Source organism: Myripristis murdjan, chromosome 5 (genome assembly GCF_902150065.1).
Source record: "Myripristis murdjan chromosome 5, fMyrMur1.1, whole genome shotgun sequence".
Classification (NCBI taxonomy): Eukaryota; Metazoa; Chordata; class Actinopteri; order Holocentriformes; family Holocentridae; genus Myripristis; species Myripristis murdjan.
The window spans coordinates 6,400,488-6,420,901 of NC_043984.1; the positions used below are offsets into that span (position 1 = coordinate 6,400,488).

The 20,414-nt window shown below is 42.9% G+C and overlaps 1 protein-coding gene across 3 annotated transcripts in view; it reads left to right on the forward strand.

Annotated features, from left to right (window-relative positions):
* The first annotated feature begins 4,111 nt into the window (after positions 1-4,111).
* The window catches only part of dag1 (dystroglycan 1), a 53,036-nt gene continuing 36,733 nt past the window's right edge, over positions 4,112-20,414 (forward strand). The window contains exons 1-2 of one of the 3 annotated variants that reach the window (XM_030050955.1): positions 4,112-4,334; positions 4,607-4,881. The gene's annotated coding sequence lies outside the window, so the exon portion shown is untranslated. Of the gene's footprint in view, positions 4,882-20,414 lie in introns of all 3 variants that reach the window. The other 2 variants (XM_030050954.1, XM_030050956.1) reach the window with 2 other exon arrangements.

The window sequence follows — 20,414 nt, forward strand, 5'->3', positions numbered from 1 at the left end:
ATAATCTCTCTGTTGTCTGCCTCTCTCCATATTTTTGGGCTGTTTGTAGTAGTATCACACCTTCTCTCACTGTCTCCCTTTCCTCTGTCTCTGTCTTTGTCAGGCTCAATATCAATTCTTGTCTCCTTCCCTATCTGCCTCTCCCCTCTCTCTCTCTCCCCCTCCTTCTCTTTGGGCTCTCCTGTCTCTCTCAGTGGCATTGGTTTACCCCCACTTCTCCTCTCATCCTCACTTCTGTCATGTACCTTCATGAATATTGAAACAACCAACCCCATCCCCGCTCGCCTCCCTCCCAGACTCGGTAAAGCCCGGCCTGTCTGAAGATGTTAGGAGCAATGTGTACCTCCTGAGCAGCGAGGTTTTCCTTTGCACGAAGACACTGGAGCAGCAGTGTCTCTGTGCTGTGCTAAGCAGAAATAGCCCTCTAGTCCATTATGTCAGGTACACCTGGAGTTCACCACAACGCCGCTGACCTGTCTGTCGCATCCTGCGCTGGCTGCCAGTGTCCTGCCAAAACCTTTCACACACATTCTCTGTAGATGCATGTCTTTTTTCTGTAACTTAAACCATCTTTGATACTGCGCCATTTTTCGAGTTTTTGCATTTCATTTCAATTTCAGTGTAGTTTCTGATAAACAAGTGTTTGGTTTTCATGTTGTTTAAGGCCTTTTTTAAGGCCTCTTTAAGGCCATTTTCTGTTGATGGAGTTTGAGTTTCTCTTTTCCTTAGCCGCTTTCTCATATGAACTCAGACACTGTCTGGAGGATCAGGTCCGGACAGGTCCAGAGTTGTCTTTTTACACATGTAGGAGGAGATTGTTTGTGTCACCGACTGGAAATATTCCGTTTGGTTTAGGCGAAGGGTGGTGCCTGGGTAGACCATGCAGGAGGCAGGACATGGTTCAAAAAGTATGCTGTGGAAATCACAGTCTTTTGTTTACATGGAAGACGGTGAACAAGACTACCTACTCATCTGCAGTGATGGCTGTTTTTGCATTTATATCGATATTTCATGTGTTTGGATGAAACTCCAATGTCAGTGAAATAGCGGAAAGCAATATACAGACTATGCAGAAAAGAGAAGGTAGCCAGTCGCATGATAGAAACATCATCAACACGTCCTCTCGCTCGCTGTGTCTCAATTCTCATGCTCAATCAGACATTACATGGACTTTGTACTGCAGACCTGGCAGAGTAAATTCCATTGAATGTCCAGTCCAACTGATTCAGACATTTGAGTTGTCACATACAGCTCCTCCAGGTAAAGTCTAGATAAGTTCAGGGTTGCAGTGCATGTGTGAAAGGGATTTTGTCTGTTTGACCATGGTGGCTATCACTACTCTTGCTAACAACCCAATTTTCTTGTACTCTGTCAGAGGATTTTTCCCAGGGAAGAGCTACCAAACACCAGATGTAAAATGTAAAATCTCTGGCAATCAGTCTGCAACAGAGGGTAGCAAAATGGACATCAATTTACATGAAATGCCACAGAGTGGTAATTCAGCATGTTACAATGCATTTTCCCTCCATTCTCCTGTCATGAAGTGCATTATTTACATTTAAAATTACACAATTTCCTCTGTCCTAGAATTTCAGAGGCAGGTTTTCATCATTTATTACACAAACTTGCCACAGTTGATTTATATGCACCTAGTCCCCCTGACTTGTCTGTCACTTAACACCAGTGTCCTTCAGAGACCTTGTACTGCCAAAAAAAGGTCTACTTATTTCTGGAATTGAGGATAAAGTGGTCGATTTTCCAATTTTGGCGCTTTCGTTTTTGACATTTTACAATACATTTTCAATTATCTGACTTGGGTCTCAGAGTCATGGAACATTTTCTACACACTGGGCGCGACATCTGCTGTCAATTATAATAACAACATTGTCGATGATGGCCTAGTTCTGGGACAAAATACCTACAGTTTTCAAGATATCTCATCAAAATATACAGCCACCTGACCCACATCTTCCACCCCTACTTGCTTGAAGATGCCAAACAAAACAAACAAAAAACACTTGCTCTCTCTCCCTTCCTTGCCTAGCATTTCTCTTTCATATAGCGTGGTCACAAAAATATCACCACACTTATTATCCTTGCATTCCTATTCGTTGTTTATAATGCTGGTGATATAGGCATGTATGCTGATTCCACACTTCACTCATTGTGAGTCAGTGTGGAAAAGAGTGTCAGCTGAGCGTCTAATTAAATGTAAATGAAATTAAACAAATTTATTGAGCAGATTAAAGTTTCACACTTCACCCTGCGAGAGAGTAAATGAGGAGTTATATTGCAACATGACATATCTATCGTTTAAAATAAGTGACATCTACTCTCCGCTTTCACAAATGATTGACAGAGCAAAATTGAAACAAATTATAGTAGTTTTTAAAGGACAGTCAGTCACTTGAGTCCTCGGCTGACACAAGCGTAAGACGTCTACAGGCGAGATATTCTACCACTCTCTCTCTCTCAGCTCACATTACCAGGGTTACTTGTTATTAATGCATAAATGTTGATCAATTGACTTTAAGAGACAGTCAGGTCTATAAAGGTGATGATGCTCGGGCAGCTTAAAGATAGACAGAGCTGTACAGGAGAGAAGACAGAATGTTTCTCATTCACTTTCCGTGCCCAGATGTTGGTCCGGGATTTGAGCCAGCGACCTTCTGGTCAAAAGTCTGCCTCTCTAATATAATTGTCAGCAGGGCTGGGCTTTGGCAAATAAAATGAAATCAATGTGGATAACCCTGTGTGCTAGAAGGAACAAAAATGTGTTCAAAAATATGCTTGGTCATAAACCTTGGCAAAATGACCAGTCAGTACTGGCTTAAACTGCTGCCTGTGCCCACCAAAACACAATTCATGAGATTACTTGTAGAGTTCACACTTGATTTGTGAACACCTCTCTCCCGAAGGTAGAGACCAGAAAGCCGGGCCTCTTATTTGAGAACCATTAAGAGACAAAACCTTGAGCTTTTACCATTGACAAAGAATGATTTTAGGAATTCTTTGAGCTTTTATATCCAATCAACCCTTATTTCACACGGCACTAAAAATGTTTGAGCCCACATAAAGCCACTCTACATAATGCCACTATGTGCATAAAGTCGATCTGAGCAAAGTTTATTAAGACCCACACACTGTCATCAGTGAAATTAAATAAGGCTTCCACCCGACACAGATTCATGTTGAATTGAAATGTGTGTCACCATAAATGGTGGAAAGGCTGCGAAGAGCGCGCAGGTCTTCATCAGCTCCTTGCCTGCCTGCATGTGCGGCATCATCACTCTTTCATGAAGTCAATGAAGCGGCTCTATTATTGTCTTTTGAAGACGTGTTCAAGAGAGTCGTGCCTCTGCAGTCTGTGGCATTCAGAGAAATTCATGTTCATGTTTGCAAATGTATGCTGAAGTGTCAAGATCACAGGAAAATTTGAGTGAAATTCTTTCCCACTGGGGCCGCCCATGCTAAAATGACATGTACTTATGGTTAAGGCATTTCAGATAGAAGTAAACGCCAAATGTGATGTTATGTCACTCTGTTTTTAGGCGTGTTATCCCCTTAAGGCTGTACTAATTAACCAAATAACATCATCTTCATTCGCAGCTGCACTGACTGACCTTCATTGATTTATTTTAGTATCGCCACGAATGAGGGGACCCATGCCACTTTATTACAACGCTCACACACTGCTAAATCCTGCAAGGTGATCATTCACACCCTGGGATCAATGCACCATCATCATAATTCCATCTGAGGGGGTGATGAGTAAACCTATTGATTTATTTGCTTATTATCACCGCTCAAGCCTTTGGAGACACACATAAGGCTACAGTGTAGAATTTAATAGCAAACGGAGAGCAGGGGATGGGTGTGGGGGGTAAAAATGGGACAGAGGGAGAGAAAAAAAGAGAGTGAATGAAGGAGAAGAAGAGGTGGCAGGAGGCAGGGAAGTGAAGGAGAGGAGAAAATGGGAGACAAGAGAGCAGTGAATGAAAGGGAGAGAGAGGTACAGAGTGAGGAGAGAGAGAGAGGGCAGTGCCTTGCATTCTCAGAATTACTCCACCCCCCAAACCGCCTCTCTCTCTCTCTCTCTCTCTCTCTCTCTCTCTCTCTCTCTCTCTCTCAATCCACTCCTCCTCCGGGTGGAAATTCATCCTTCAGGCTCGGTAGCGGACATTTGTGTTGAGGACCTCGGGAGTAAAGGACGTACTCAGTCGGGGGCTCAGGGTCCTCCAGCAGCAGCAGCCTCCCCAGCCGGGTTAATGGGTGCAGTGGTCATCCTGGTGCTCCTGTAGCCCTGTTATAACGGCGAGCCAAGACACTGCTGTGTAAGTGGTTACTTTACCACTACAGAAAACGATGTGATTCTTCTTCTTCTTTTTTAAATTCTTATCACTCATCCCTGCCTTGGCTTCCTGTTATATTTCCCCCTCTTCTTGTGTTTCTTATTTTCTTGCCAGTTGGATTTTTGTAACTGGTGGTGGTTTTGTTCTATTTCTAATTTTATTTATTTAATTTTTTTGTTCAAGTCCGGGCAGTAGGCTTACCCTTGGTGGTGTGTTTGCGTTTTTTTTTTTTTTTTTTTCCAACGGTGAAACAGGCTTGCACCGTCCACTGCGATTACTGGCTAACTTTGGACCGCCGAAGACAGCCAGTCGCCAGTCAGAGGGGACAGAAGAGATTTGACACCGAGCAGCCAGCCTATATTTGTCCGCTTGACTCTCTGTGTGAAAGGAGAGGAAGGAAACCGAGCTCCCCTGTCGCCACCGTCGCCACCAATCTCCCTTTTCCCTCGTACGAAAGAAGAAGAAGAGGGGAAAAGGAGAATTTGACCGGAATAACGGGAGCGGATATAATCCAGGAGGAGATTTGACGGTCAGTTTCTCTTTAAATCACGGCCCTTCATAGTCGTTTGGTATCTTTTTGTGCTCCTGTGTGGGTCTCGCTATCTTGAAGATGTGGCATTTATTGCAGCCTTAACATTTCTTTCCCGAGTCTATCAGTCGGTTCTTGCGTGTCGCTTGAAAGAGAAAGTGCTCCATGGGAAAAGGGGGGAGATATTCAAGGGGATACCAGCGGGTTGAAAATAGCACCGAGCCGCATACAAAATAGCAGCGCACTACGCGAATCTCGTATGGCATAAAATATTATTGTATACAGTCAAACCGGCGTGGAATGAGGTGCGTTTGATAATGTAACCGGGGTCGCACCGCAAGGGGGTTTGTATACGCCGCGATTTGCAGCAGCTACGGCGCTAACAGCAGAGCTTTATAGTCCAGGATATTTTTAGGCGATCGCTGTGTTATTAGCTGGCTTGCTGGGCTACTTATCCCAGCTACCGCGTTTAGTCAGTAACCCTCTCCGCCTTCCGCCTGCCCTACCTTCGTTCCTCGCCTCCTTCCCTCGTTTCGTGCTCCCTTCTGTACTTCCCACCCGCTTCCTGGCTTTGGATCCCATAAGGTTCATTCCTCCGGTTTCGAAACCAAACAGGTGCATTGTAAAGCCGGGTCAGGGCAGGTTATGGGCCAAGGGGGTTTTAGAGGAGCCTCTTTCCCCACTATATTTCATAGGTGCGATAGCCTACTGGGTTTATTTTTGGCGTCCTGCTCCAAGAGTGACCCTCATAGGCTGCTATGGCTGAAACCCGACACAGGAAATCAATATTATACAGCTAGCGTACCTGTGGTACTCAATGGCGAGTTTACAGTGACCTTATTGTGCTTGGTGGTGTCTTCTATCTGCCGTGGTGTCACTACAACGGGTGTCCACTGTTGTGCTTGTGTGAGCGTCAGTGTGCGCGAGCTTGTGCTCTCGTGCGCAAAAGGGATTCGAACTTGGTTACGCTGGGGCAGAAAAGACGCAAACGTCGGTTAACGTGCGGTAACACAAACATTGTAGCGTCGTTACAAAGCAACACCTCGCCGTATTGATACAGATAACTGTCGGACCAAGCCGTTTCCGCTCTGTACTGACGCAGCCGTGCATGTGAGTGTAATAGCTAACCTCGTATAACTCAAGTAGGCTACCAGCCCCGTTTGGAGGTGAAGTGTGTACCGGTTAGCAGGGGGTGTTTTCGCCCACCTCGTTGTCATTCCTCTCACGTCTGCTTTGCCATGGAGACGTTTGACAGCCTGCCATGGTCTGGGTATGTCTCCTTTGACCGGGGGACAGGACAAAAAGAAGCCTCGGCGTGAATAGGAGATGATGAAGCCTCCAAAAAAAGCAAAGAAAAGAAACATCCAGAGGGCTGTGCTGAAGCTATTTATGAAGTTGAGTGTGTGGAGCTCACAGCCAAACGCCCTGGCCCTTGCTAGAAATCACGGTAACATGATGAATATAGTATTCCTATAGTAATTTTTCAATGGCTTTGTCGTTCTCCGTTTTAAGTGGTATAATGATATATAAAAGTGTATCTCCCATGCTGTAATGGTAATACTCTTATAACATTCTCACAAGGACTTTATTGTGTGTCCGTGGTACTCAAGATTGAATTTATACCGACCTCATGGTGCTACATTTTTATTTATTTATTTATTTATTTTTATCTCCTGGCATTCAGTCTTGCAATAGGGGTTTATAATGTCTCTGTAACAACAGTGAGCTCACCTTGCACTGTATTGGATTTTTCCTATCTCCTATGGTATCCTTATAATGTTCTTGTAGTGACTAATAGTGTATCTATAGTACTCCATAGTCATTTTATAGAGGTCTTATGGTGCTAAATGGTGTTTTATCTCCTGTGCTGTCACTGTAATATAGAGATACGTTTTAGTTGGAAGTGTGTCTGTAGCACTGATGAGTTTATAGTAACCTTATACTGCATGGGCTTTTTTTTTATCTCCCCTGGTGTAGGGTCTTATAGTTTTGTGATAATATTTGTGCGGTATCCTAAAATTGGATTACTGTGGTTATTTTTCATTAGGGAGGCAGCAGCTAATGGTTTGGCTTGATTACAGAGGTGTTTTTTAAAGGCTTGGCCATTGTAATTTGACCTTTGAGCTCTTGGTAGCTATTCAGCTAAAGCTTGGCTCCTGTCCTGTGCGTGATTTGCAGAGGTTTGTGTGAACGTGACACACAGGAGAATTTTCTAAACATGACAACATTCCACTCAGATTTTGAAAACATCTTTTCGTAATGATATTTTTTCTGCTCTGTTTTTATGTCACTTGATTTGTCCTGGGTATTTGCTACCTTATCCTACAGGCTCAATACCAATAAGTAAAGGAACTTGGGTATTCACTAATAGGCAATTTGGAGGGTTTTGAGTGGCCCCATGGGTGTCGTTAGTCTTTGTCAGGAGTCTGTAGACTAGGCTTAGAGTGCCACCTATGTCCTCACCACTCTCAGTGGGTGAAAATCAATGTGATGATCAAAGTTTTTCTCTAATAGATTCTATTCTATTCTATTCTATTCTATTCTGTCACCAGTAAGGCAAATAAATCAGACCTGCAGCTGAGCACACTTGCTTGAATGTGTGTGTGTGTGTGTGTGTGTGTGTGTGTGTGTGTGTGTTTCTATACATGTGGGTGTGTGTAAACAGGCGTCATGTTGTTAGGACTGGTGTGCTCTGTAGACAAGCTGTCTTTAATCCTCTACACAGAGCGCTCTGTTTATTTCCCTAGGAGCTGCAGGACCAGCCTATACTGACAGTGTGGTTGTGTGCATGTGTATGTGTGTGTGTGTGTGTGTGTGTGTCTTCTAACTCTAGTGTAATAGCAGTGTAGCAGTCAGGTCACCAGTTTGCATTTTCTGGACTGGCTTGGAAAATGTGCGTGGATAACATGAAGGAGTAACATTCACTGCTCCCTCAATATAGGTGTTACCTGAGTGCCCTTGAGCAAGGTACTTAAGGACCCCAGCTGCAGTGGAGCTGCCCACTGTCCACCACTAGGCAGTAGTTGTACTGGGCAGCTGACTGATGTGAAGTGAAAGACAAGCTGTGTGTTGCTGATAAAGAGCAAGTGCGCTCAGTCGACTTTCCCTGGATAAATAAAGGACAAAAAAACATATTAGTGTCCCAGGCAGCACCAGTAAATAACCTCATCTTGTCTTTTCTTCAGCAAGAGGAGCAGGGGATGCACAGCCTGCATTGCACACACACACACACACACACACACACCGGAACCATCTGTGTTTGTGTACTTGCCTGGATGTATTTGTGCACCATTTTCATCACCCGTCACAGTAGCTGTAATAAGAGTAGGGGATGCTCTGTTGTATGTGTTGCATCCTCCCGTTGCAATCAAGTGAGGTCCAGTTGTTCTTGTGTGGACTGAGTCACTGTTGATTAAAGTATGTGTGTGAGCACTAGTCTGAATGTTTTCTATCATCATAAGCCCTTTGCCGAAGAGATCTCTATACTAACCATTAAAGGTTGAGTAAACTCTGTGTGCCATTGTGAGAGAGTGTGTACTTTGCGTATCTACAGGTGTCTGTGACGGTTTCTCTGTGTTTCTGTGTGTGTGTGTGTGTGTGTGAGAGAGAGAGAGAGAGAGAGAGAGCATGCATTTATGTATAAGAGTCGCCTCAGTCTTCAGTAAAAAGGTGTGCTGTTAGGCTAAAAAGGTTTAAATTACCTCTAGAGGCAAGCCACCGTGCCACAGTCTTTTCAAGGTGATGATCAGCTTAATAGGTATTGAACCGCCACACTGTTACGCGAGATGTAGCACACACTTTGTATTTAGCCTGTTGTGCGTTTGAAGAAAAACAAAGTCTATGGGTCTATTTTGTGGTTTTCAGAGAAAACCCCATAACTATGCTGGGGTTTGCTTTCCATCTTCCACATGATGTTGGCGTAATCTTTTATGTGCTGAGTAACACATGACCTGGTGTAGCCCTGAGAAGCCAACCCCCCCCCCAAAAAAAAGAGAGAAAATGCATGGCTGTCATTCAGTTGCTGATTCACGATATTTCTGAAATGCTGGCTTCTGAGAGATATGTGGTTTTTAAAAAAAAAAAAAAAAATTACATGTCATTTTCAGGGCTTTGAATGAAGACCTTTTGAAAGTCCAATCTGGTGGTTTTTCATCTTTTTTTCCCCACCCATTCAAAGTTCACATAATTCTTTATGTGCTGAATAAGTCATATTCCCGTATGGCCTTGAGCAACCCATTCAAAATTCATTGTAGAATTTTTAAAGATAAACACCCTCGTCAATCACTTTGATAATAAGATCCGTTTTTTTCCCCTCCAGTCTTAAAATGCTCACTTCTTGGAAGTACATGTTTTTTAATCTGACGACAGCTTTTGTTTTATCCCATTTCCGTCTCGGCAAAGGAGATTTACGCAAAAGGCACTGGGAGATTGGAGTCAGACATATTCTCCAGCCATCATACCCCCCACGCACAAACACCCAACCCCATCCTGGGGGTGTTTCTTCTGTCTGTGTTGGAGCTTCTCCCTATTTCGGAAATCAATACCCTTCCAAAATAGGATTGAGTTCTTCTGTTATGAAAAGCCTTGTGTATCCTCCAAATGATAAGTCTAATCTTTGGCTCACTGCTTTTCAAACTTAAGGTACAAGTAGAAAGAAGGCTGCTTCTTATGGCTTAGAGATTGTGATAGTTTTTTTTTTTTTTTTTTTCCTATTTTGAAAGCTTTTGGTAGAGGGTAAAAAAAAATGTGCATGTCGTCGAATAAGCCCACTTTATCACATTGGGAGATGAGATTTAGATCCTTTAGGCGGTCTCTCTCTACCTCTCTCTCACTCTCAGTTTTCCTCCTTCACCCCCTCTGGACTAAAATAGGGGATGAGGCATCTTACAGCGTCTGTCGGCCTACAGTCGGCTACAATTCTGTCGCTGTGACTCATGCTCTTGCCATGACTGAAACACCACTTGTCGATGCACATACGTTTGTCAGAACTCGAAAATAAACGCTCCTCGGATGTTGAAAAGCTTTGTGGGCTTTTAAGAGGTGTGGGACTGGGCTGTTGCTGCCTCTATTCTTAGTTAGTGAAAAAAACAACTGAAAAAAGAAGGGGGCTTTGGTTGATGACGCTTGGCGAGCAAAGTTGGATTCAGAGGGGTCTGTGAGTGTAAATACAGCCAGAAGTGTATGCAGAGTTGGTCTTTTCGCTGTTGTCATGGTTTCAACCTCATTGTTTGAAAGAGACACCATTTAAAGCTGGTAACCAAAACCTGACAGTCTGCAGCTAAAAAGCAATTTCACCGTCTCAACACTTTTAACTTATGAACATTTTAGCCATGCTACTCTCTTTTGATAGCAATCTACAATAACTCCTGTCATGATTAAATTCTTTAAATACTGTCACAGAGTTTCCTCTGGGTTAAAGTGTTTAAATACAGCCTCTGTCAGTCTGCCCCGGCCTAGGTTTCAATTCCACTGAGTGTAGTGCCTCCAGCTGCTCTCTTCACTCTCCAGTTTGGAGCGGAGAAGAACTTGGTTTGGTTTCTTTAAAAATACATTAAGCATGGCTTTACAGTACAGCCGGTAAGTCAGACATGGGCCATATTGCATTCAAAACATATATTTAAACACTTGCTGGCACGCTTATAGAAAATCATCATTCTTCATCACAGTTTTCTGACAGTGTAAAGTTCAGCACCATGCCAGTGTTTTATATAAGTTCACACCCATGCAGCGTTAATATAACACTTTTAGACACTTTCTGAACAGCTGCCCCTGAGCCATAATCAGCTCCACAAGTGAACAAACAACTCTCCCATCAACACTTAACCAACTCAAAATAATTGTCACCCAAAAAAACTAAGGCTTATAAAGACTGGAAAAATGTTCTGTGTACCCAGACAAATTTAACATAAGTTCAAACAGAATACATTTAAATTCCTTCAGCAGATTGCAGAGGTCTGAAATTATTAGCACAGTCAAAATTACAGGTCCGAGTCAGTGCAGTCACAAGAGCACACACTAGGAGCTGCAGTGGACTTCTGCAGAGTGGTGGAGTCACTCCTCCTTTACTTCATTTCTTCCCAATAATTTGCAATAATAACAGCAACATAATCTGAATATCCAATGAGCATGCGTTGTTCAGAGGTCAGGGACAAACACAGAACAGCACCTATGTTGCTGGTCGGGATTCTTGCTCAAGGACACTTCAGCTGGGCAGATGCTTGCTGACAAGGGTGCTTGAATTCTGGGTCCTCTGGTTGAAGGACAGCCTCTACACGAATAGATCTTTTGACAGCAGCCATTTTGACATGAATAGTAGTAAACACAGGTGTTGGTAATAACGTTAATTAAGGTTCTGTTCATCAGGGTCAAACGGAGCCAGGGTCCTTGTATTGTGCATGCTGGCTAACTGGAAAGGCTCTGCTACACTAAACAGAACAGAACCTTATTAATGTCATTAGAGACACCTGTGTTTACCTGCTAATTTTAATGTCCAAATGGCTGCTGTGAAAAAGGTCTGTTACATCACCCAAAAAGAGGCAGAATCCTTCCTGTTGGGTGTTTCAGTCGTAGTTTCCCCACACACTTTTCCCTCAGTGAAAGGTTGTCATTTTGTGGGAATTTGGAGAAAGTACCCCCCCATCCATTGATAAATTGACCTGACCATTACAACGAAGCCTCGCCGCATTTGCTGTGTCATCATCACATCCTTAAATTTACTTCTTTTGAAAAAGCCAAAACCCAACAGCATGGTGTCATTGGTAAATTGCTGGCAGCCATGCACACCAACAACTCTGACTGCCCAGACTTGGAGGGTGTTTGGAAATAAATGCCTACTTTTTTTTTTTTTGGACTCAAGCTGTGAGTGCAAGGGAGCGTGTCAAAATTGCTGCCTTGAGTATTTGGTTGTGCAGCTATTAGGGTGGTGCTCCTTAGTGGCAGTTTCCTGTATAATTGCAACTGACATAGCTGTGTACTGCTGCAGAGGGAGATGGCGCGGCAAGCTGGCCGGGCCATTATGAGCGATCGCTGCAGCTAACTGCTCGGGCCTGTATGTTACTGATACAGAGGCCATTTTAGTGCCAGAACTCAGGGGTGTGATGGAGGTGTTTGGTCTGAACTCCCAACTCCCCGCGGAGGCTCCTGTAGCCCTGCTTTTCACATCTTTAATTACTGTTCTGTCATTTCGTGTTCGCCTAACCTTGCTTTATGACCACGTCTCTATACAAGACTGTACTTTTGATGTTTTTCTGATCATTTCCAGCTTTTTTGTATTATCCTGACACATCCCTAAATACGTTATCATTGCCAAATGTTTAACCCTTGAGATTGTCTTCAGATTTCGGAACAAACAATCACCACTCCATATCCTGTTTTCCTGCTTGTCATTCCTTATCATTTCCTTTCCCGTTTCTGTGTTGCTCTGATTGCTTCCTGATTGACTGTATTGTGATCTGACCATCAGATGTGTGATTTCACTTTTTTTGTAACATCTGGGACTCAATAACCCCTGATTTCCCAGAATTTCTGTTTCTTTTTTTCTAACACCTCCCTCTGTTTTCTGATCACACCCCTAATAACTGTAAGAAGCAGAGATCACAAGTGTGTGTGTGTGTGTGTCACACCATGGACTGGGGAGAGACGGAGGGAGAAAAGAGGGGTGGCAGCGCAGTAATTAGTTTCTGGGGCATTAACTGCTTATCAGTGGACAGTTTTATTAGCCCCCTTGTTTTGGCTGGTTAGCCTTTTGGACATGGAGCCAAATGGTGCTCCATGTTGCCCGGTCAGCCGGAGAGGAATTCCACGGCAACATTCAGTGTTGCGAGAGGATCTGATCGTGAAACCACCAACAACAAAGTGAAAAGTTATATAATGCTCAATGTGATGTTAACATCAAAACGTTTGCTCCATTTGCCCGATTACCATTTGCACTCGAGTTATAAAATGAAGAAAGAAACACTTAATTAGCCTGTGTGTTGGTTTTCGTGGTTAGTGTTTTTGTCCCCAAATGGCAAACCATTTGGGTTGCCTAGTCAGCCATGGAGGAATTCCACTCTAATGCCACACATTGTGAAAACATCAGACTGTCATTAAAGCTTTATTAACCATTAACTAGACAGAAGAACAATAGCGGTGAAAGTTAGCGTGAGCAGCAGCTTCATCAACAGAAATTCAATGAAAATGACATCACTGAAGAGCAAAAACACCACAGCAATGAAGGGTTAGCATCAGTGATATCAAAAAAAAAAAAAAAAAATCTTGCAGATAATCACTTAAACAGTGCCCCCCCACTCCCAGACTTTTAAAGGTATTTCTAAAACTTTTATGAGTGTATTTGCTGTTGTGGTTGGTTAACCTTTGGATCCAGACTCAAATGTGAAGGCCTGTTGCGTGGTCAACCATAAAGGAATTCCACTGCACCCACAATTACCAAAACAACTACCGATGCCAAAGCATGCCAGTGGAATAGCCAGGCAACTCCTTTGCTTTGCAGAGAGGGGTGGGGGCGCTTATACATGTATGTGTTTGTAGCTAGACATTTCCAAATACTAGAAAAAGAGAGAAGAGCTGTGTTTTTAACTTTCTTGGCATGTGGTGTTAACGCCTTTGATAGTGAGATACATTAAAAGAAAAATGTGGAGTGCTTGTTTTAGCTTATCTGGCATGTGGTGGTAATACTAAGCAACATAAAACAGAAAAAGAAGCTTATCTGACATGTGGGCGTTACTGCATTGGAAGCACCTTGCACATCTTATAATTAAAAATTAAACACTTTTCAGGAGTGGCGCAGAAATCTTGGGTCTCAGAGAAACGCATTGAGACTTCCAAAGCAAAGAAATGACATTTGGATATCTAAAAGCTATCCCTATTTTTTCCCCCCGCCCACATACACTACTTGTCACCATTTTAAAAACACATCCTTCCATCTGTCCTTTTTCGAAGTTTGTGTATGTGTAGTGTGTGTCTGTGTGTGTCTGTGTTTGTGTTGTTTGATGGGGGCAAACAGTTTTGCCCCCTACACCTGGGCAGGGAGGTTTTTAAGTGTTGGTGGAAGACAAATAAAGCAGGCCTGGACTGGAAATGAGACTGGAGAGAACAGGCTTGTGCTAAATCTAACAGTCAAACACTACCAGGCTGCCTTCACACCAGCCAACTGTGTGTATGAGTGTGTCTATTTGGTTGCGTTCTCAATGAATGACATTGTTCCTGGCGTGGATTCAAACACACATGCACACACACATACACAGATGCTGCTGTATACGCGTGCTTGTGTGGATGTGAACACAGACACATACACACACACACACACATATTGACACAAGCAGAAGTAAAAGGCTTTGCACACACATTATACAAGTTTAGACAGCTCAACAGATTCTTCAAATACTGAAAAGTTTCACCAACAATAAGGCAGAATGGAATGAGCAGATAGCTTTAAGTTGTTAGTTACATTTATAACAATACTTTGTAGCTTAGATCACAGTAAACGAGTGAGGTGAATTAGCTGAACTGTATTTTGTGACTTTATTGTTTTGTGATTTGTGTGAAGCAGGGATTGTAGTTTTAATGGCTGTATTACAATTAATAGATGCAATTTTCCGAACTCTACCTGCTTCGTCATCATATCCACATCATTGGTGATTATTCATCAAAAATATTGTGCATAAATATTTTGTGAAAACATAGCATGCTATAATCATCTCACTAATATTGTCACAAGTTGTCAAGTGTTTTTTGATAATCGGGGTCTTCACTGGATTAAAAAAACAATAAGATGTTGATTTGAACATGAAACACAATAAAAATATGTAAATAACACTTTATTGTGCTATACTCTAGATTCAAAATATTCTTAACAAAAATGTAACATAGCATGAAACCATTTTAAAGGTTTACTTAGTTACTGTTTGTTTAAGAATATGATTAGTCTGAAAGCAGTTGTGGCGGGAAAAAAATGTCATGTAAACATTGTAAACTTATGTGGAAGAATGATAAGCGTGTACTTTAGCTCATGAAACATGGGACCAGAAACTTAACATGTTGTGTTATAATTTTGTTTAGTATATCTAAATTCCTCTTGAAATAAAATGAAACCAGCAAACTATTTACAATTAATTCCTTAGGGTGGGAGTTGCGGCATCCGGACAGTTTATGATTGTGTGGGTAAGATGTCAAAAAGCGGTCTTTGCTGCATTGATATGAAAATACCCTCCTGTGATTGTATAAACTTCCTGGCAGACACTGACAGCGCTAGGTGGCAAACAACACCCTTGAGGCAGGTTAAAATAAATGCCAAAACTGGCATGCAATAGGCTTCACCCAGGTCTGACAACCACAGTACAGTAGAGGCACAAGGAAGTAAACACGCAGGGGAATGTGTCAGCACATGAATGCTCATTTCCAAGCCTATTTGGCAGATTTGTGGAATGGATCAGGATGTCATGACTCATCCATTCATCCAATTTATTCACCCACACCGTTTATTCCATCTATTCATCCACCCACACATCCATCCACCCTCTCACCCACCCATCAATTCCTCTATTCACCCCACCCCATTCATCCGTCTATCCGTCTTTTATGATGGGCAGTCATTCAAAGGGACGAGAGCTGTCGTCTGCCAATGTGCTCTGATGATTCACGTCCTGGAGATGCCATAGCCCATGAGTGTGTGAGCGTGAATAGTCTGGAGCAACAGTGTGTGTGTGTGTTTATGTGTGTGTTTTTGGGGCGGTGGGGGCAGAAGAGGGACTTGGGGAGTGACAGGGGATGTAGTAATGGGATGTCTTGATTGATAGGACTGCAGAAATGGAGAGAGACACTGAGAATGGGTACATGGGAGAGAGAAAAAAAAGGGGTCAATAGAGAGGGGAGTGAGTGAGAACAAAAGAAAATGAAGGGGGAGGGTGAACAGTGCAAGAGGTTCAGTGTGGGACTAGGCAAACGAACAAGAGTGAGTCCAGTAGGTGAAAATATGTGATAGAGGAGTTTTCTTCTGCACGTCCTTGAGGCGTTCACTTTGACCTCCATTCGCAGCTCTGCAACTTAGAGGGGGGTATTGTTTACATTGTCCGCCGCTTCAAAGAGCAGTACAATTTAATAAGGCAATAATCTTCAAGGGCAAAATGGACCGTGATGCAGACGGACTACACCCAAAACCCTGCTGTTCAGAATACAGCAGTGTCCTCCAGAAGCCTCATATCTCCCCGTTTGCAGTGGTAGAGTTCATTTCCAAACGGCTATATATCAAAAAATAATCACCTGAAGTTCATTATTAAAGCTGCACTAGGCAAGATTTAATATAAAAAAGACACCTGTCTTATCAGCCTAATTATGAGGCTGCAACAGCGAAGAAAGTCTCATCTGTCCTGTACAGTAGGTTCACCCCATTTGCCATTGGATACTGTGCTGTCATTTATTTTCTAACAGTAGTCTTTTCAATAAGTAAACACCTCATTTTGTAATGGTGCACTTCCTTATTGCAGATGACGTTGAATGTCTCCAGTGATTAGAAAATATATCCTGGCATGTGAGAATGTATTATAAAACCAAATTTGTTTTAGGAGGCCATGGCAACCGGAGAACCGTCCTGAACTTTAAACTTGAGTAAAGTTTACTTTTAGCAGATTCAGAGTTACTACATTACAATGATGGCTGAATTACAATGAGGCTTGAATCGCTCATACGAGTGACATTTATGGAACATAAGTATGGACCACTTCCAGCTTCTGCTTTCGGTAAGAATGTAAAAGCATGGAGGCTGCCAAGGAAATGTGATTTAATCCCAGAATCGCTCCAAGGGGCTCACAGAGGTCCTTTTGTGGGTGGCATGTGTTTGGGGATGTTTGGTCATCACCGCTTTGAAATGTTCACCAAAAACGAGGCAGCAATTCCCATCAGCTTTAGACTTAAACATATGAGTGTTAAAAACACAGAGAATATATGCAATTACTCATTTTAACAAGCAAGGGACTTAGAAAAACACCACCCTCAAACAGGCATAAGAATTACAAAACAAAAAAAAAAACCCAACCAAATACAAGGTTAGAGTTCACATTTCTAGACAGAGATATTTAGTCATGCATTTCTAATTTGCTTTAGAGATGCTTTTTGACCATTGACTCACTGACCAGTCATAAGTCAGTAAACAAAAGTGTATTCACAATACATTCTAACACCAATTCTGACATGGCTGTCAAAGTAATGAAACTCGAAAGCGATTGGAAGTAACCTCAATAGAGCAACGTGTTCTTAAGCCCTAAAATGATTAACACCCTCGCAGCGAAGAAAAACAGCACCCGAACGCGTTCTTGCCACTGTGTGCTCTGTGTTTAAGCCTCGAGACATCAGGTTGGATTTGCTGCAGAGCCACAGCTTCTCTTGAAGTTCACCTCAAACCAGGTGTTTCAGCTGCTGCAGAGCTCGCCCGGTAATCAGCGGGGCCTCGGCTGGAATGATATGAATTCTGTTTGAACAGTCAGGACGCCGGGTCCTGGAAGTTCAAACCTCATGATAAAACAGGCTCAGGAAAAACAGCATTTGACTGTGTGTGTGGATGGGGTGTGTGGGTTTTGTTTCTTTTTTTGGATTGGAGGGGGTATGGTGATTTGCCTTTCATGTTAGCTTTTGAAAGTGCTGCATGACAGGACATAAATTTCCTCTCCCAAAACCCCCAGGGATCGATAAAGTTCCATCTTGTCTTCAAATGAGCAACAGCTCTTTATTTGTTGATGCTTTTTTGTTTGTTTGTTTTTTTACAATACATTTTCCCCTCTGTAAACGCTTGAATTATTAAATGCAAATCTTGAAAACAGGAAAAAGTAAGAAAACAAACAAAACAACACTGTGTTTTTTCTTAATTTCCACTAAAGACAAAAGGCTAAGCGGGCTGTGCTGTTTTGTTTACAGAGAAGAGAGGGAGAGCGTGAGCGAGGCTGGTAAACTGTTCTTTGAAGTGCAGTAATTCATCCGTAGCTCTCCCCCCCCCCCTTCTTCTTCGTTGTTATTCTGAAACGCTAGTGGACTCACTAGCATGGCCAATACATTCATTGTTTGCCCCGTGCTATCGGAAGGTACAGGACTGCACTTTAAAAGACTGTCACCCACTTACCCGAGAGAGAGAGAGAGAGAGAGAGAGAGAGGAAGACGGCAGAGCGAGAGAGAGAGAGCAAGCGAGAGAGAGAGAGAGAGAGCAAGCGAGAGCTAGCTATCGCACTGTGCAGCACTGTGCTTGAAACTGCATGGCTGCTGCCTTCAGTCCCTAAAGACACAAGGCAGAGAGAGAGAGAGAGAGAGTGTGTGTGTGTGTATTTGAGTGTGTATATATTTTGTGTGAGTGTCCGCAGGTGTGTGTGTGTGTGTGTGTGTGTGTGTGTGTGTGTGTGTGTGTGTGTGTGTGTGTGTAGGCGCTGGCTGGTTTACATGGATGTCATTGTTATCCTGAGGCCTGTAGGAAGTTGCTGTGAATCCTTCAGCTTCCCTCTCTGCCCCTCTCATGCAGATTAGCTAGCAACAAGGCTAGCACCTCCTTGTCCCATCTCTCTCCCTCTCTCTCGCTCTCTCACACACTCCCTCTCCCTCTCCCTGTCAATCAAATCATGTATTTCTTTCTTTCTTTCTTTCTTTCTTTCTTTCTTTCTTTCTTTCTTTCTAAAAGATCATACCAGTGATTTTGAATGTTCGTCCCATTTACTACAATTTTCCCACATTTTACATGGCAACAAACCATTTTGCAAATCAAAGATATAATCAAAAAAATCCCCAGTTTTGAATTTGAATTTTTGTTTGAAACACACACTTTATAATGCTCTGCCTCTGTGGTGTCATCAACATTCATAAGCCATGGAAGTGATAATTTGCTGCGTAAAGTGCTTGTTTTCCTAAAAGCAACAGTGCCGTTGCTTTGGTTGATTTTCTTATGATGATGAAATGCTTTTGTGAAGAAAGTTTGAAGTCTCCGAAAGTTCATTTTCTTATCATAGTGGAAGGGATGGAAACCAGTGGCTGGAAAAATGATATCAGAGTGCTTGCTTTGGGAAAAAATTAAAGAGAAACGTGAAGTATGTACAGTTTGTCGATATTACGCTGAACATGCAAAACCACTGGTATGATCCTTTAACTCAAATCCAAATTGCACCCGTCTCTTTCCCATCTGTGTGCTTTCTGGCGTCCAAGATGAAGCTCTTGGCCTACTGTTTCCCCTCCTCTTTCTTGATCCTCCTCACTTCCTCTTCAATTTGCCACCCTGTTTTCTTTCCTTCCTTTGCCTCTCATGTCTCCTTCACCTCTCCTTGCTCTCCTACACCCATGCACACACCTCTCTCCTTTCCCCACCTCTTTGACTTTATCTGGCTGTCCACTCGTCATGTTGACTGAAAGATAGACAGGCTTTCATTTACTTGCATGCACGATACCAACTCTGCATTCCTCTCTCTCTCTCTCTCTTCCTCTCTCTCTCTCTCTGCTCCTCCCTTCCTGCATCTCTCCGTTCCTCTGATCAGCATCTAAAATGCCAGATATTCAGGCTCAAGCTTTCAACCTTTCAATCACTCTTCTTTCTCTCTCCCTCTCTCTCCCTCCTCACTTGCTCACGTTCCCTCTCCTCCCTTTCACTCTCTCGCTTTAATGTGTTATCGGTTTCTGTGTGTGTGTGCATGTGCATGCGTGCATGTGCATTTTTAGATAACAGAGGTGCTGTGTCGCCTTGACTAAAGCTCCTGACACACACTCAAATCATAACAAGTTGTAAGCCCGCAAAGGATATCACATTTTAATTGAGTGATTGCGATCAAACAGGCTGTTTTGCACTTCACACAGACAATGCATGAAGGATGAAGTTGTTGATGTTAACCAAAGACTAGGCAAGGACAAAGAAACATAAAATAGGATGCCGACCTTAAAGAGTTTTTTCCGATACAGAAATTTGACTTTGTGTGTTATTGCAGGTTTTGAAAATGAAAAAGACTGCTGGTCAGTCTTGGCAGGAACGTTACAATCTCCTTTTATTTGTCCCTCCTCAAACCGGCTGGTGTCCCTCATACCTATTGGTAAGAACATTCCTGTAATTGTTGCCAAATCAGTGCTGATGGTGCGTTTCGATCGCTACCAGAGAGATAGGACAGCCGCCGTTACAAATGATGTTCTGCCTTCTCTTTTCATTTGGAACAATTTAGAAGGGCTTCAAGTTTGATTTCCTGTGATACCCCACCTAAATTATTCTCCGATGAAGCAAGTAACATTCAAAAAGCAGCGCAGAAAGGTGAAATAATGAAATCCAGTGATAAATATCAGTGTACGGCGATGGTCCCATTTGACTGTGATATATTTAGCAGGCGGGGATATCTTTAGCCCGGTGAAAAATCCCAGCCGTGGTACCTTTAAAATCCTGCCAGCGAGTTGGAGGTCACATTGCTCAGTCCGTTAGGCTATCGGCCGCGGCCCGCTATTATCATACAGATAAAGAATGGAGCCTTGGAGCTGAGGCTCTGCAGTGACCGTGGAGGGAAGGTGTGTGTGTGTCTGTGTATGGAGGGGGG